The following is an 11,535-nucleotide window of genomic DNA, read 5'->3' as shown; positions in this document are numbered from 1 at the left end:
AAATGCTTGTTGAATGAGAGGGTTGACTTCTATCAGATATCATTTCCACAGTGATTCCTATTCAGAGGGCCTGATCCAGTTGGGGGCCCCTCAGACTCAGAAAGACAAACATGGTATGTACTCACTCATAGGAGGATACTAGATGTGGAACAAGGATGACTGGACTGCTACTCACATCACCAGTGAGGCTACCTGGAAAACAGGACCCCAAGAAAGACACGGGAATCACCCAATGACAGAGAAATGGATGAGATCTACATGAACAGCCTGGACATGAGTGAGAGCAATAAACAGCGAGGGTCGAGGGAAAGAGAGCCTGTGGGAACGGGAGATCTCACCTGGATCAAGAACAGAGAGGGAGAACAAGGAATAGGAGACCATGGTAAATGAAGACCACATGAGAAAAGGAAGAAACAAAGTGCTAAAGAGGCCCACAGAAATCCACAAAGATACCCCCACAAAAGACTGCTGGCAATGGCCGAGAGACAGCCGGGACTGACCTACTCTGGTGATGGGATGGCCAAACACCCTAGTAGTTGTGCCAGAAACCCCATTCAAGGACTGAGGAATCTGGATGCAGACATCCACGACTAGGCCATAGGTGGAGTGCTGGGAGTCTAATTAGCGAGAAAGAGGAGGGTTTATATGAGTGAGAATTGTTGAAACCAAGGTTGGATAAAGCACAGGGACAAATAGCCAAACGAATAAATTACTTTTTTAAAATTTATGAGTGAGGCATCCCATCAGAGGGAATAGGTTTCAAAAGGGCAGGCCATGGGCCAAGGATAGGTCCTGGTCCCAGTGCTAGGGGACCCACAAACAGGTCAAGCTACACAACTGTCACCCACATGCAGAGGGCCTAAGACAGTCCCATGCAGGTTCCCTAGCTGTTGGTTTAGAATCCTTGAGCTCTCACAAGCTCAGATTAGCAGACTCTGTGGGTTTCTCTTGAGCCCCCTTGCTCATATAACCCCTCCTCCCTCTCTTCAACTGTACTCCAGGAGCTCAGTCCCGTGGATCTGCATCTGCTTCCATCAGTTACTGGATGAATGTTCTATGATAAAAATTAGTGTAGTCAGCAATCTGATTACAGGAGAAGGCCAGTTCACACACCCTTTTCACTATTGCTGAGTCTTAGCTGAAGTCATCCTTGTGGATTCCTAGGAGTTTCCCTGGTTCAAGGTTTCTCCTTAACCCCATAATGACCCCATTGTCAGGATAGCTCTTTCATTACATTCCCCTTTGGTCTCGCCCCCAACTAGACCATCCTGATTCCTCATGTTCTGTGTTTGAGTATTTAAAAGAAGTTGAGACAACATATACTACTAAATGATTTTCCTCTCCACTGAAAATTTATAATTCTTCTGTCAGTATTGTACAATTACCTTTGTAGAAATTTTTATAGATTGCCCTTAATATTATTGAATTTTTTCACTCATGACTTTTATGTTGTTCTGAATTTTGTTAATAGTAACTCTTTGGTCAAAATTGTTTTGCAATTTGCTGGACTTCCTTGTGATAGATAATAGTTGTCCTTATTCAAAGATCATATTGAATATAAAAGACTTTCGTTAATTTCTTCTCCAAAACCAAGCATGTAGAGTAGCTTTCTCTGATCAAACCGAATGGTGAGTTATTGCTTGCAATCATTATGACAAGGTTACAAGTTGATACAGTAGAAAAGATGGAAAAGTTTCATGAAAACACAGTGGTTTTATACATTTGAATATACTGCATCTCTGTTGTGCATAAAAGGAACTTTCAGAAGGTGCAGGCCTGTATGTCTTCTGAATTGACCATGACTCCAAGACATACTGATGTATGAGTCTCCTTTGCAGTCTGGAAAGACTCTGTATGTTTGTTTTATTATTCTTTATTTGTATACAGTTCAGATTCAGTAGTGTGCTTTGAATGTAATACCCCTCTGTGTGAATTTGTGTGTGAGCCTGTGTGTGGGTAAATGCACCCAAGTATATCAGAGGACAACCTCTGTTACTGGTTCTGGCCTTCAACTTCTTTGAGACAGGATCTACAACAGGATGAACCTGTTGCATCTGTCAACCTAGCAGGCTTGTGAGCTTCTGGTGATTCTCCTGTCTTTGTTACCCATCTCCAGGAAGTACTGACTGTTATTGTAGACACATGCACCTTGGTTTTTCATGGTTCCAGTCCTCATTCTTGCATGACAGTGCTTTATCCACTGAGCCATCTCTCCAGACCTCAGGATTAGATAGTTTTGGAGAAGAAACAGATGGCAGGATTAAAATGATCCTATGAGACAAGCTGTCTAGAGAGTAAAGTAAGCAGAGTGGAGCTAGTAATTGGGAATTAGTTCATTTCTTTGGCGTTGGAAATATTGGACTTGTTTGGAAAAAATAAACTTTAAGAATTGCAATGGCTTCTAAAATGAATCAATCAGTCTTTCTTTCATATAATAAAACATTTACTCCAGTGTCTTAACTCCTGGAGAATTCAATATAAATGACTGCATATCAAAGACTTTACATTAATTATATTTATTGAACTTGGCTTTGCGGGGGACGTTTACGGAGGACTGAATTATTTCATACTGCTTAAAATTATCTTAATTTTTCTCTTTACAGTTTTCAATTAGATGTGTAGGACAGATAAAAGTTTAGATATTTCTGTCAATCAAGGTTTCTCACCATGTTGAATTTTTTATCCTTGAGAATGAAAAACAGATAAAATTTTCCATGTTCTCTATATATGTTTTCTTCATTATTCACTGTCATATTTCTTAGGAACAACTTTTGGTGTTTGGGTCTTTCTGTATTCTGTATTTGGAGATTTTGTCTAGCGTGACCCTTCTTGTGTTTGTGAAGGAAACCAGAACAAATGAAAGCTTTGACACGTTGCTGACATCTCCATGGTTTCTCACCTTTGCAAATGGTTTCTATGGTTATTGGATAAAGTGAAGGCTTTGCACTTATCGGAGAGATACATGTTTTCTTGTCACTGTAAATCAATCAATGTTTATCCAAATCTCTCCATAATGGGAAAGTAGTTTTTTTCTATATTTCTTACATATATAGCAATTTTCTTCACTATTAATTCTTTCATGACCCTCAACATAATTATGCTTAGTGAGGGCTTTCCCCTACTCCTTACCATTGTAGTGGTTTTCTCCACTGTGAAGCCTTTCATGACATTAAGGAGAATCATGATAAATAAAGGCTATCCCACAGTATTTATAGATATGTTTTCTTTAAATTGTGAATCATTTTGTGGTATTGAAGGGATCTTTTTTATGTAAAATCTTTCTTTCCTACATTGTTTATACTCATAGTGTTTTTGTTCATTGTTAATCCTTTCATAATGTTGGAGGGAGATGTGAATAGTGAAGACTTTATCACAGAACTTATATACATAGGATTCTCTCCAGTGTGAACCCTTTCATGGTATTGAAGGGAAACATGATCAATAACAGCCTCACTATCAGTTTGTCAATGTATTTGAAAATTACCCCCCCCCCAAATATAAGGCTTTCCTACATAGATTGCATTCATAGGGCTTTTTACCAGTGTGAGTTATCCTCTCCCATAGATGTGCTGTCTTGTTGTTTATCCAAAGCAGAGTTGTCAACCTTGAAACCATATACCCATAAACAAGTAAAATAGACTCAGTAGGTTATACATATATATGCATACACATATACACATACTTATATACATTTATAAATACATATATGTAACAATAATAGAAGAAGAGGCTATCAATGACTATTAATTTGAGAATTGTGGGGACATAGAATGGGTTTAAGAGAGGATAACTGCAGGTATTAGAAATGAGAGAGTAAAGTGATATAATTTTATTTAAATTAAAACATATTAAGATAATAATAGCAAAAAAGGATGAGGAGATAAGCATTGAATGTGGGAAAAGTTACAGGGGGTAGTGCATAACATTATCAAAATATAATTCTTGAAATTATCAAATAATTAATTAAAATTTTATATTATAAAAGAAAACTTTCCCAATCTAAAGAAGGAAATGCCTATGAAGATATAAGAAGCTTATAGAACAACAAATAGACTGGATCCAAAAAAGTCCCCTCACGACATAATAATTGAACCACGAAACATACAGAATAAAGAAAAAATATTAATAGCTGCAAAGGAAAAATGTCAAGTAACATATAAAGGCAGACCCATCAGAATAACACCTGACTTGTCGATGGAGACTCTGAAAGCCACAACATCCTAGACAGATGTTATGTAGACATTAAGAGACCATGGATGCCAATCCAGACTATTATTTACAGCAAAACTCTCAATTATCGTAGATGGACTAAACAAAATATTCCACGATAAAACCAGATTTAAACAGTACCTATCCACAAATCCAGCCCTACAGAAAGCATGAGAAGGAAAACTCCAACCTAACGAAGTAAGATACACCCATGAAAACACAGGCAATAGATAATCCCATACCACCAAATATCAAAGAAGAGAAACACACAATACTACCACAAAAAAAACAAAAAACAACAACAACAAAAAAAAAAAACAAAAAAAAAAAACAGGAATTAACAATCACTGGTCATTAATATCCATTAATGTCAATGGTCTCAATTCACCTATAAAAAGACACAGGGTAACAGAATGGATACAAAAACAGGATCCATTCTTCTGCTGCATACAAGAAACACACCTCAACTTCAAAGACAAGACACTACCTCAGAGCAAAAGGTTGGGAAAAGATTTTCCAATCAAATGGACTTAAGAAGCAAGCTAGTGTAGCCATCCTAATATCTGATAAGATAGACTTCAAATTAAAATTAATTAAAAGAGACCATGAAGGACAATATATATTCATCACAGGGAAAATCCACCAAGATGAAGTTTGAATTGTGGACATTTATGCCCTCAATACAAGGGCACCCACATTTGTGAAAGAAACATTACTTAAGCTTAAATAGCAAATCAAACCACACACACTAGTAGTGGGAGATTTTAAAAACCCCTCTCACCAGTGGACAGTTCTGCCAGACATTAACTTAACAGAGAAATAAGGGAACTAACAGAGATTATGACTCAAATATATTTAAAAGATATCTACAGAACATTCCACCCTAACAAAAAAAGACTATACTTTCTTCTCAGCATCCCATGAAACCTTCTCTAAAATTGACCACATGCTCTGTTACAAAGCAAATCTCAACAGATACAAAAAAATTGGAATAAACTCCTTTATTTTATTGGACTACCATGGCTTAATGTTAGATTTCAATAACAACAAAAATTACAGAAAGCCTACAGTCTCATGGAAACTGAATAATGCCCAGTTGAACCACCAATGGGTCAAGGACGAAATAAAGAAAGAAATTAAAGATTTCCTAGAATTCAATGAAAATGAATATACAACATATCCAAACTTATAGGACACTATGAAAACAGTGCTAAGAGGAAAATTCATAGTACTAAATGCCCACAAAAAGAATATGGAGAAGTCTCACACTAAAGACTTAATAGCATACCTGAAATCTCTACAACAAAAAGAAGCAGACTCAGCTAGGAGGAATAGACACCAGGAAATAATCAAATTGAGAGCTGAAATCAATAAAATAGAAACAAAGAGAACAATACAAAGAATCAATGAAACAAAGAGTTGGTTCTTTGTGAAAATCAGCAAGATAGACAAGTTCTTATCCAAATTAACGAAAAAGCAGAGAGAGAGAGCATACAAATTAACAAAATCAGAAATGAAAAGGGCGACATAGCAACTGACAATGAGGAAATACAGAGGATCATCAGGTCATACTTCAAAAACCTATACTCCACAAAATTAGAAAATATAAAAGAAATGCAGAATTTTCTGGATAGGTACCACATGCTAAAGTTAAAGCAAGGCCAGATAAACTATTTAAATAGGCCAATAACTCCTATGGAAATAGAAACATTTATTAAAAGTCTTCCTACCAAAAAAAAACCCCAGTACTAGATGGTTTCAGTGCAGAATTTTACCAGATTTTCAAATGAGCTAATTCTAATACTCTGTAAATTCTTCCATATAATAGAAACAGAAAAAAATTATCAAACTCTTTTTTATGAGACTGTAGTTTTGCTGATACCCAAACCACACAAAGATGCAACAAGGCTGCACAAGGTGTCAAACCTTAGGCACTGGGATCCAAAAATCCTGCTCATGCACCAGGAACAGATTCTGATCCCCCTACTTGTGGGCCCCCCAAAAAGTTAAATCTAAATAACTGTATCCCCTATCCAGGGGTTCTAGTCCAGTCCCATGGGGGCTCCACAGCTATTGGTCCACAGTTTTTGAGTTTTCACTGGTTTGGCTGGTCATCTCTGTATATTTTCTCATCATAATCTTAATGTCCCTACCTTGCTCAGCCTTGGTGCAGCAGGGAGGGGCTGGGATCTGCCTCACGTGAATGTACCAGGCTCTGCTGACTCTCCATGGGCGACCTTGCCTTGGATGAGGTGGCTTTGGGGGAGGGGGTGAGTTAGGAAGGAAGACTAGGGGGCAGGAGGAGGGAAAAGAGGGTGATTTGCAGTGGGTATGTAAAATGAGTAGAAAATTTCTTAAAAATAAAAAGAAAAAAGAAATAAACACAGAAAAACTACAAGACAAGTGATATGTATTTTACTTTCTCAAACATAAAACAAAATAATCATCTTTGGCTATCTTATTTACAACTTACAGTCCAAACTTGTGTTAATACAAATATGTATGTTACATTTGAAATTTATGCATTTTCAGAGCAAGGGGACCAGACACCAATGAAAATGGATAGCACAGGTTATCCAGCCTCTCAGAGTGCCCCTGTTGCAGTTTCCTCAGAGTTCTTTATCCAGGACAGCTTTAAGGCAACTGGCTGAGATGGTCCAGCCTCACAGACTGTTCTAGACAGGATTGTAAGTAAACCTTGTGCTTTCCCATTGCACAGAGACTGAACAACTGTGTTATGGCTAGTTTTTCTAGGACTTGATCATTATCCCAATTTTCTTGGGTTCCCCTGAAGATTTCACCATCCCCAGGAAGCAGAGATAAGTCTAGAGAATGTGATACCCACATTCCCAAGAGGTGAGGTAGGTGATGTTGGTCATTCAATGTTTGTCATTGTTTAGAAGTGTTGGTTAAAAGTCATTATTGGTCATGGTCAGAAAAAAAGCTGAACAAAAGGGATTAGATTCAGGGGTCTCTTTCTGAAGGGAAAAAAGGGGATATAGTATAGAAATGATGGATAAAAGGGAGGACATTTGGGTCTACTTTTGAACTAAAAAACAACTACTAGTCTCAAATATTTTACATTGGTATGGATTTTTACATATTGATACAAATTTAATGTAATATTTGTTAGACTATATATATGTTTCTAATCTTGTTTAAGGTATTATAACTATGCAGCTCACTTAAAAATGTAATATAAAGTTCTAGTTCTCAAAGGCTATTATTATAAACCATTTAAGATAATTAAGAAACACAGATTAGTAGTTAGTCATCTATAACAATCCAACTTGTAATCATGTTAGGTATGTTTTCCATGTCAGTAGAGATATATTTTAGATAGGTGGTCTTCAAACACTTCAGAGATCTGCAGACTATGACATTTAAAAAGTTGTAAGACTTTTCATGACAAAGAAACACATCTGTTCATGGCAGCACCAATCTACTATAAAGAAGATGATGGGCATCAAAGAACCTCTATATGGAGTTTCCTTTCTTGGGGGCATGATAGCCACTAGGCAAGAAACTGCCTTGTGTCAACTGCTGACAGTATGCTGTCCAAATTGGACAAGCAGGACACAAAAGAAAACCACTATCAAACTTTGCCTTGATAAGATGGGACAGTCCTTCAAAATTCCTGCTTCACAGAAAATTTTATCAGATATTCTGAGCATGTAAGCCAAAAATGGATGCCCCAATGTTACAGAGGAACCTTGTGTGACTGTCCAGGTAGCCAGCTCTTTCTGTCATTTCTGTAGTTTTGGAAGTTGTTTGGTTTGTACTTCCTGTTTATTCATGTAATAGTTTATCTTTCTTGAGTATTTGATGGAGTTGAAGACTAGATAGTTATAGTTTTTCTTGATACCAAACTCAGAAAAGAAACTCACAAAAGAAGTAAAATGTATATAAGACTGAGAGACATAAAAACTTAAATTGTTTATCTAAGAAAATGTTTTGAGGTCTAAAAAGATAGTTTTAAGATGATAATACTAGTAATGATAAAAATTATTTAGGTATAAAACTTTAAATTCATCAAGATAAATAGACATTTTCTTCAAATATGCCAAATGCAAATGGACTAGACATTGTGAATGTAATTGTTACTTGATAATTGTTCTTATTGTATATAGTTTAATTTGTTAAAGTTAATACCATTCCTTTCTATTTTGACAATACCTGATAATTGTTCTTACTGTTTATAGTTTTGCTATGTTAGCATTAAAACCTTTATTTTTTATTTAGACAAAAAGGGGGAAATGTTGTGGAATAATCTCTTTGTACACTGTGAAGATGTGTCACTCTGATTGATTTAATAAAAAGCTGAATGGCCAATAGATAGGCAGGATTTTCAGTTCAGAGAGGATGCTAGGAAGAAGAAGGTAAAGACACCAGGAGACCCAGAGCGAGCAGGATGGACAAAATGGAGATGAGGTAATAAAACCATGAGCCAGAATGTAATTTAATAGAAATGGGTTAATTTTAGTTATAACAGCTAATTAGAAACAAGCCTAAGCTATCAACTGAACTTTCATAATTAGTAAGTCTCCATTTCATTATGGGGAGTCAGTTGTGTCCATGAAAAATCCACTTATAATCCTTCCCAAATGAAGTTACTCAGAGATTTGATGAAAGAAAACCTGGTAAATGGTTGCTTTAAGGGAAAGTTAAAAAAAAAAAAAAAAAAGACTAGAAGATTGCAAATGACTACAAAAATTCCAGAATTGTAAAAAAAAAAAAAAAAAAATCAGACAATAGTGAGATTTTGTTATCATAACACAGCCAATATGGAGAAAATTATATACGAATTCCAGAATACAAATATCTTACCAAGAGAGAAAAAAAAACATGCGAAATGCATGTGCCCATCCTAGGTCAGACTGAAAACAAAGAAGAGAAACTTCAGGAATGTCATGCATAGTTATGTTAAAGTACATGAAAAATTTTGTTCTAGACAGAATGTGTTTTTATAAGCAGAATGGGAAAGGCTCCTAGACATTCATAGAAACAAAGAAGTGTCCAGTGAAGATTTAGTTTATACTCGTAATTAACACAGTAAAGACTTCATCTGTTCTAGCACATTTTCACATCTAAGAGAAGCTTTCTACATGTATGGAATGTGATAAAACTTTCACTTCAACCACTTTCCTTCAATGCTATGGATAGAATCAATCTGGAGAGAAACCTGTGTATGTAAGCCATTCTATGTTCATGGTTCTCATAGACCTTATTAAGGGATTCACAGAGAACAGATATAGCATGTGTTCAAATAGTATGTAAAAAATTCACAATTGCAGTGACTTGTGGTATAACGAAAGAATTTACAATGGAGAAAATTCCTATGCAAATAACCAATGTGGGAAATTCTTTACTAGGGATACTCCTAATGAAGACATGAAGAACTTTGCTGTGAAACCCAGTGAGTTTAACCTTATGTGGTAAATATTTAAATAATCTCAGTTTCTTTAAAAAAAATGATCTACAGGAAGGATGTTTTCAAGATATTTTCTTTGTCAATATAATCTCAAAACTTACATTTGATAGTAATATAGAAACGAACTGAGTAAAAAAAAAATATAAATCTTGGACAAACATTTATCCACAGTATCCAGAGTCCATCATAAATAAGCCTTTCACCTTTTGTTGGCCAGTTGCAGGATGAGTTTGAAGCCTAACTGTTGGGGACAGTGTGGCAAGATGCAAGCTGACAGGCAGACCCAGAACATCTGACTGAACCCTGATGCAGGCTGTGCACATTCAATACAGGACAAATGTGCACAAGATAACAAAATGGGCTTTTTAATCAAGGAGCAGGAAGAGTGGAGAATAGAAAGGAGAAAGCCCAAATTGCAACACCGGGGATTCTCTGCCCATCAGCTCATCGATTCATCTATAAAAGCAGAAGCAGAAGCCCAATCTGTTGGACAAACTCCAGCTTGTCATTAACAATGAAAGGAGCTGCCTTTCATTAGAGATTAAAAGGCAGGCTTATACAGAAACAAAAATGAGTTATTTGAAAAAGTAAAATCACTATGAAATAAAGATGAAAAATTGAACAATCTGCAAATGAGAGGAAAAACAAAACTGAAAGACCCTTTAGGACAACAATTAAACAAACATACTAAAAAGCTTGTTAAATATCCCAAGGAATAGTAGGGAGAATATGACAAAAGTGTAGTTATAATAGAAACTCATGCACACTAGAAATGAGAGTCAAAATAATAAGAAAAAATATTTAGGTTGCATAATAAGGGGAATTATGTGTTCATATAATACAGTAAAGGAAAAATTAGCTACATATTTCATGAACTTTGAAAATATAGTTTTATGTTAATATTTATTAAAAGTATGTAAAGATGCCAGGTGTGGCAGAGTGATGTATTTCTTTAATTCTAGCACTGTGGAGGAAAAGGCACGTGATCTCTGTGACTTTTAGACCAATATGATCTACAAGGGAGCTCCAGTCCAGCCAGGGATACATACTGAGACCCTATCTCAAAAAAAATAGTTAAAGAATAGTTTTAATAACCATAGAAGACTCATGTGTCCTTACTGTAACATACATAGATCTGATTTTTTATTGCATCATTTATTTAATCTCTTAGACAACATATGAGTACTAAACATTCTGGATTTTCATGGTGCCTTTGGTCACTCAAAGCAATACTTTCAAGTTTCATTCAGGTGCTGGTTAAAATTCAAGTCATAATTTTAGATCCCAAACACTCTCATCAAAAGCTGGATGTGGGGGTATGCCCCTTAATAATCCAATTACTGTGGTGTACAAATAGGGAGGTCCTGGGAGTTTGTTAGTTAGCATATAAGCTCCATGTTCTGTGAGAAACCCTGTCTCAAAAAAATAAAATGTGGAGTGATAGAGATGACACACAGCGCTTGTATCTGGACTTCAGTGAATGCATGCAATCATGATCCCTCACAAACACATGGACACATATTGATGCATTACTACACACATGCACACACACACACACACACACACACACACACACACCATTCATCTGATTTGTACCATAATTAATGTACTTTAGTTATTAATTAGTGTTTCATCATGTCTCATGTCATGATGTGATTATCCAGCCATTTGCTGAGAGAAATCTCTAGTTTCTTCACTTTGGGGATATTGTGCAAAATTTCTGTGTATATTTTTAAATTTAGTTTCTATTATTATTCTTGTATTTTTGGGGATAATAACTTTTTACTTCCTATAGTTGTTGAATATATGTTTTGTTATACAGAATTTTTATTAGAAACATCCAAAACTTCCTTACTTGATATGGCATTATATGGTGGATATTTATTAGTGAATGA

Source organism: Peromyscus leucopus, chromosome 6, assembly GCF_004664715.2.
Source record: "Peromyscus leucopus breed LL Stock chromosome 6, UCI_PerLeu_2.1, whole genome shotgun sequence".
Classification (NCBI taxonomy): domain Eukaryota; kingdom Metazoa; phylum Chordata; class Mammalia; order Rodentia; family Cricetidae; genus Peromyscus; species Peromyscus leucopus.
Note: the sequence above shows the minus strand (reverse complement) of the source record.